Source organism: Malus domestica, chromosome 17 (assembly GCF_042453785.1).
Source record: "Malus domestica chromosome 17, GDT2T_hap1".
In the NCBI taxonomy this organism is placed as follows: domain Eukaryota; kingdom Viridiplantae; phylum Streptophyta; class Magnoliopsida; order Rosales; family Rosaceae; genus Malus; species Malus domestica.
This window is the reverse complement of record NC_091677.1, coordinates 281,194-287,193: the sequence shown is the minus strand read 5'-3', so window position 1 is coordinate 287,193 and position 6,000 is coordinate 281,194. Positions and strand designations below refer to the sequence as shown.

General features: G+C 43.0%; 1 long non-coding RNA gene across 1 annotated transcript; it reads left to right on the top strand.

Annotated features, from left to right (window-relative positions):
* Window positions 1-2,401: 2,401 nt before the first annotated feature.
* LOC139193524 (uncharacterized) lies at window positions 2,402-3,129 on the top strand. The gene is made up of 4 exons (XR_011577723.1): window positions 2,402-2,588; window positions 2,672-2,769; window positions 2,853-2,950; window positions 3,034-3,129. It is a non-coding gene; the product is annotated as an uncharacterized lncRNA (long non-coding RNA).
* Window positions 3,130-6,000: the final 2,871 nt, after the last annotated feature.

The window sequence follows — 6,000 nt, the reverse complement described above, 5'->3', positions numbered from 1 at the left end:
CTTGTCCTGCAGGTGTGGACAAGGACAAAGACAAAGAGAAAGCATGATATGGGATACTCTTGCTTTCGACCCTGATGATATGAGATACTCTTGTTCTTGGTGTGGCTTATTTGCTGAGGTATTATCGGGGGGAAATAAAGCTGAGTATTTCGAGAGGTTATGTTGAGGGTGCCTTTTCGAATGCGAGAAAGGGTTGAGCATTTTTGCAGGTTTGCCTGTCCGTTGAGGAGGGAGGTCAATGTATATAGGGATTTCCCAATAACAAGTAGTAATGCTATTCCTTTACCCTTCTTGGTCACAGCAATGTAGTGGGAGCTGCCAGCTTCACGTGTTTTAATTTTGTCAGAGCACTTTGAAAAAGTGGTATGTGGTATCTGGAAAGCTGATATTACGTGTGGAGATTACAGACAAGCTTTATCTAAGGAAATCTGGCTCTCGAAGTTCTGAGAGTTGTGCCTCTTCGGTTTTCGAACAAGCAATCCCGTCGAGGATCTGACTCTCGAGATTCGGAAAGCGGTGCTACTCCGGTTTTTGAGAAAGTAATTATGTTGGGAGTCTTTTCTCGAATGTGAGTAAAGGTTGGTCGTTCTTGCCAACCTGTCTTGCCACAAAACACGGAGGTCGACACACATAGGGACTTTCCAGTTGTCAAGCAGTGGTGCTGTTCCTTTACCCTTATGGGTAATAGTAGGGTAGCTGGCACTTCGAAATTCTCGTGCCTAAACTTTGTCAGAGATCTTTGACAAAGTTATATGTGGTACCCGAGGAGTTGATGGTGCATATGGAGAGCGGTGATTGATCAGTAAGATTCACGTGCTTTCTACTTCACCAGAAATCTTCGACAGATTGCCCGTAATTTCCGCAAAGCTGATTGTGCATGTGACAGGTGCTGATGAGGCTGCAAAAGCAGGTGCTTCTTCGATTTCTGAGATCGGCCCTCGTGGTCTCTGAGCAGCCCAGCTTTTGAGAAAGCAAACGCCTCTTCGATTTCTGAAGCTCCGTCGAGTGCAGATTTTTATAGAGGCTGGCATTAAGTTCCACAGCACACTTGAATCTCTACCAGTAGAAGCTCATTTCTTGCACTTCTAAGATCTTGATTTGTCTGACCTCTTCCTTCTTCAACACATTTGAAAATGTCTGGACCCTCCGACCGTCGTTTTGACTTGAACCTTGGAGAAGAGACAGCCATGCCTTCTCCAGACAACATATGGCGCCCATCCTTCATATCCCCTACTGGTCCTCTTACCGTTGGGGATTCTGTGATGAAGAATGATATGACCGCTGCAGTGGTGGCCAGGAACCTTCTCACTCCCAAAGATAACAGACTACTTTCCAAACGGTCTGATGAGTTGGCTGTTAAGGACTCTCTGGCTCTTAGTGTTCAGTGTGCAGGTTCTGTGTCTAATATGGCCCAACGCCTATTTGCTAGAACCCGCCAAGTTGAATCATTGGCTGCTGAAGTGATGAGTCTCAAACAGGAGATTAGAGGGCTCAAGCATGAGAATAAGCAGTTGCACCGGCTCGCCCATGACTATGCTACAAACATGAAGAGGAAGCTTGACCAGATGAAGGAATCTGATGGTAAGGTTTTACTTGATCATCAGCGGTTTGTGGGTTTGTTCCAAAGGCATTTATTGCCTTCGTCCTCTGGGGCTGTACCTGGTAATGAAGCTTCAAATGATGAACCTCCAATGCCTCCTCCTTCTGGGGTTTTGTCAAGTACTGAGGCTCCGGATAACCACCCTCCGGTGCTTTCTCTTTCTGGGGCTCTACCGACTGCTGAGACTTCCCCTAAGCAACCTTTGTGAAGGCTCCCTTTTGTTTGTTTATTTTGACTCATGTATATGTACATATTTGTGGCTTATCGAAAATATTAATAAATAAGCTTTGCTTCATTTCAACATATTGTGTTAAATACACCAAAGCCTTCTTCATAAAGTTCTTTGAATTTTTGCTTTTGTTGAAACCTGTATTGTTGAAGCTTTGTGAGTGAAGCATGTAGTTTGAGGTAGTGTTCCCTTAATTTCCCGAGTGAGGAAAACTTCTCGGTTGGAGACTTGAAAAATCCAAGTCACTGAGTAGTCACGAACTTTTGAGTACCAAGGCGTAGTAGCATATGGTGGGAGTCCCCCAAGTCTCTAGTCGAGGGAGTTGACGAATGAGGTGTCTTGCTAATAGTCCATGTCGTAAGTACCAAAACTTCATTCTTTTGTTTTCTAAGTGGTAGCCCCGGACTTTTTCTTCATAGATTTTGTTGATGAAGGTTGCTAGGCCCGAATAAGTGGAATTGCAGAAGGTGTAACCGTTGGTGCATTAACATCATAATGGAAGCATCACAATGATGGAAGCATCACAATGATGAAAGCATCATAATGATGAAAACACCATAATGATGAAACATCATAATGATGTTTCTTTGGTGGAATTGTTTTTCATTTCCCCTAACAACCGGAATTGTTTTTCAACATAACACCATCATCTGTAGGTCGAATCACAAAGTTGTCTTCATGAAAGTTGTTCGTTAATTCCTTAACTACAACATATCCAAATTGGAGAGCCATCGGAGCAGTACAACTCCAGAAATCCAGGTATGATGAGTGACTGTTTATCATTTGTCTGTCAACCCGTCAGATTTGTTGTGAGCTTTGAAACTCTATTTTCTCTTGCTCAGATCAGCATGCTTTCTTCATTGAAGTTGTTCCTCAGCTTGTGAACTACAACATATCCAAATTTGAGATCCCTCGGAGCTGTATAACTCAAGAAACTCAGGTATGATGAATGACTGGTTATTATTTTTCTGTCAACCCGTCAGATTTGTTGTGAGCTTCGAAACTCCATTTTCTCTTGTTCAGATCGGTATGCTTTCTTCATTGAAGTTGTTCCTCAGCTTGTGAACTACAACATATCCAAATTTGAGATCCCTCGGAGCTGTATAACTCAAGAAACTCAGGTATGATGAATGACTGGTTATTATTTTTCTGTCAACCCGTCAGATTTGTTGTGAGCTTCGAAACTCCATTTTCTCTTGTTCAGATCGGTATGCTTTCTTCATTGAAGTTGTTCCTCAGCTTGTGAACTACAACATATCCAAATTTGAGATCCCTCGGAGCTGTATAACTCAAGAAATTCGGTATGATGAATGACTGGTTATTATTTGTCTGTCAACCCGTCAGATTTGTTGTGAGCTTCGAAACTCCATTTTCTCTTGTTCAGATCGGTATGCTTTCTTCATTGAAGTTGTTCCTCATCGACTCTTTCATAACATATCAAAAATTCAGGATGAACTAACGGTTAAATATTTCCAGATCTGCGAAACATCACAACAGCTTCGAAATCTGCAAGAAGCCGACTATCATGTTTGGAGCTTCAACACTTTAATTTCCGTCGCTCAAACAGAAATGGTTCCTTCTTGAAAGTTGTTCATATGCTCAAGAACTATAGGGTGTCCAAAATTCAGCTCCATTGGAGAAGAGCAGAGGTTGCAGAAATTTGATAGATGAAAGGAGGCGGAAGAGGGAGAGAGAGAAAAAGTCTCTTGGGTTGGATTTCTATTTTGGGGCAGATTCCAATTTTTGTAGCACCTTCATTATTGATGAATTGCTTGTACTTTTGTCCATTATGAAATTTGGGACTTTGGCTTGTTGTTGGATCTATTATAATATGTTTGGGAACATATATAAGTGAATAAATAAGAAGGAAAATTTTGGGCCCTTGTGGGTGTAAAACAAAAAATGTTTATGTTTACCCAAGTGTTTTTGTACAAGTTCAAGGGCATCTTGGGTTTTGTGAACAAAATTTGTTTATTTGGAGCAAGGTTTTGTGTTGAAGCTTTGTAGGTGAAGCTTTGGTGTTGAAGCTTTGTGGGTGAAGCTTTGGAGGTGAAGCTTTTCGGGTGAAGCTTGTTGGGTGAAGCTTTTTAGGTGAAGCTTTGTGGGTGAAGCTTTTTAGGTGAAGCTTTTCGGGTGAAGCTTTTTGGGTGAAGCTTTTTAGGTGAAGCTTTTCGGGTGAAGCTTTTTGGGTGAAGCTTTTTTAGGTGAAGCTTTGATGGTGAAGCTTTTTGGGTGAAGCTTTTTAGGTGAAGCTTTTTGGGTGAAGCTTTTTAGGTGAAGCTTTGATGGTGAAGCTTTTTGGGTGAAGCTTTTTAGGTGAAGCTTTTTGGGTGAAGCTTTTTTAGGTGAAGCTTTGATGGTGAAGCTTTTTGGGTGAAGCTTTTTAGGTGAAGCTTTTTGGGTGAAGCTTTTTAGGTGAAGCTTTGATGGTGAAGCTTTTTGGGTGAAGCTTTTTAGGTGAAGCTTTGTGGGTGAAGCTTTGGAGGTGAAGCTTTTCGGGTGAAGCTTTTTAGGTGAAGCTTTTCGGGTGAAGCTTTTTGGGTGAAGCTTTTTTAGGTGAAGCTTTGATGGTGAAGCTTTTTGGGTGAAGCTTTTTAGGTGAAGCTTTTTGGGTGAAGCTTTTTGGGTGAAGCTTTTTAGGTGAAGCTTTGTGGGTGAAGCTTTGGAGGTGAAGCTTTTCGGGTGAAGCTTTTTGGATGAAGTTGTTTTTTTTTTTTTTTTTTTTTTTTTGGCGCTTGACACGGTCTTCATTTGCTTGTTTTGTAGTGACTGTGGAAGACGGATTGCTTTCTGATTGAGAAGGGTTCTGGCATCGCTTGCTATGAATGTAAAAGAGTGAAGGCTGAGTTGGCTAAATTACCTCTTTATTGAATTCATTGCCAAATGGCCTTCATTACATAGGATGCCGAACGGCTATAGCTTAACACTTGTACATCGTGAGTCTATTTGTAGTAGTACTTCAAGTGATCAGCGTTCCATGGATGGCCAAGGGTCTTGCCATCAGAGCTTCTAAGTGTGTAAGAGCCAGGGCGACTGATGCCAATGACTTCATACGGTCCATCCCAGTTTGGACTAAGTGTGCCTTCACTCGGGACTCTGTCGCAGAGTAATCTTTTCTTTAAGACCCAGTCTCCTATTTTGAAAGAACGAGGCTTGACCCTAGAGTCATAATAGTTGGAGATGCGCTGCTTGTAGGCGACATTCCTCAAGTGAGCTTGGTTTCTGTGTTCCTCGACTAAATCCAAGTTGAGGGTGAGTTGTTTGTCATTTTCACTTTGAATGTAGTTCTGGACTCGGAATGTTGCTTGCTCGAGCTCAACAGGGACAACCGCCTCTGTGCCAAAGGCAAGTGAGAATGGAGTTTCTCCTGTTGAAGTCCGATATGAAGTGCGATATGACCAAAGAACTTGGGGTACAAATTCTGGCCAACAACCTTTAGCTTTGTCCAAGCTGGTTTTCAAAGTGCGCTTGATTATTTTGTTGATGGCCTCAACTTGTCCATTAGACTGGGGATGAGCTGGAGAGGCAAAGCATAAGTTGATGTTGAACTTAGAGCAGAACAACCTGAACTTCTTGTTGTCGAACTGTCGCCCATTGTCAGTGACTATCGCATTGGGAATGCCGAATCTACAAAGGATGTTCTTCCACACGAAGTCTTCTATCTTTGCCTCAGTAATGGTTGCCAAGGGTTCTACTTCGGCCCACTTTGTGAAGTAGTCCACTGCAACGACTGCGTAACAGACTTTGCCCTTCCCTGCCGGCATTGGGCCGATCAAATCAAGTCCCCACTGGGCGAAGGGCCAAGGGCTGATCATAGGAGTAAGAGGCTCTGGAGGGGAATGAGGAATAGTTGCATATCGTTGACATTTGTCACATGAGCGGGATACTTTGATGGCATCCTGGTGGAGTGTTGGCCAGTAATATCCTTGGCGAAAAAGTCTTGTGTGCTAGGGACCGAGATCCAGCATGATCTCTACAGACTCCCTCATGTATTTCCCGAAGGACGATTTCCGCCTCGGCAGGCTTAAGACACCTTAAGTATGGCAGGCTAAAACCTCGCTATTGTGGCGATACCCTTGACGCGGGTTTGACCCACTGCATTGACTGCCTGGGGGCGAGCGCTATTGTGGCGATACCCTTGGTTATCGGGATAGTGTCCCTTACTCTTTTT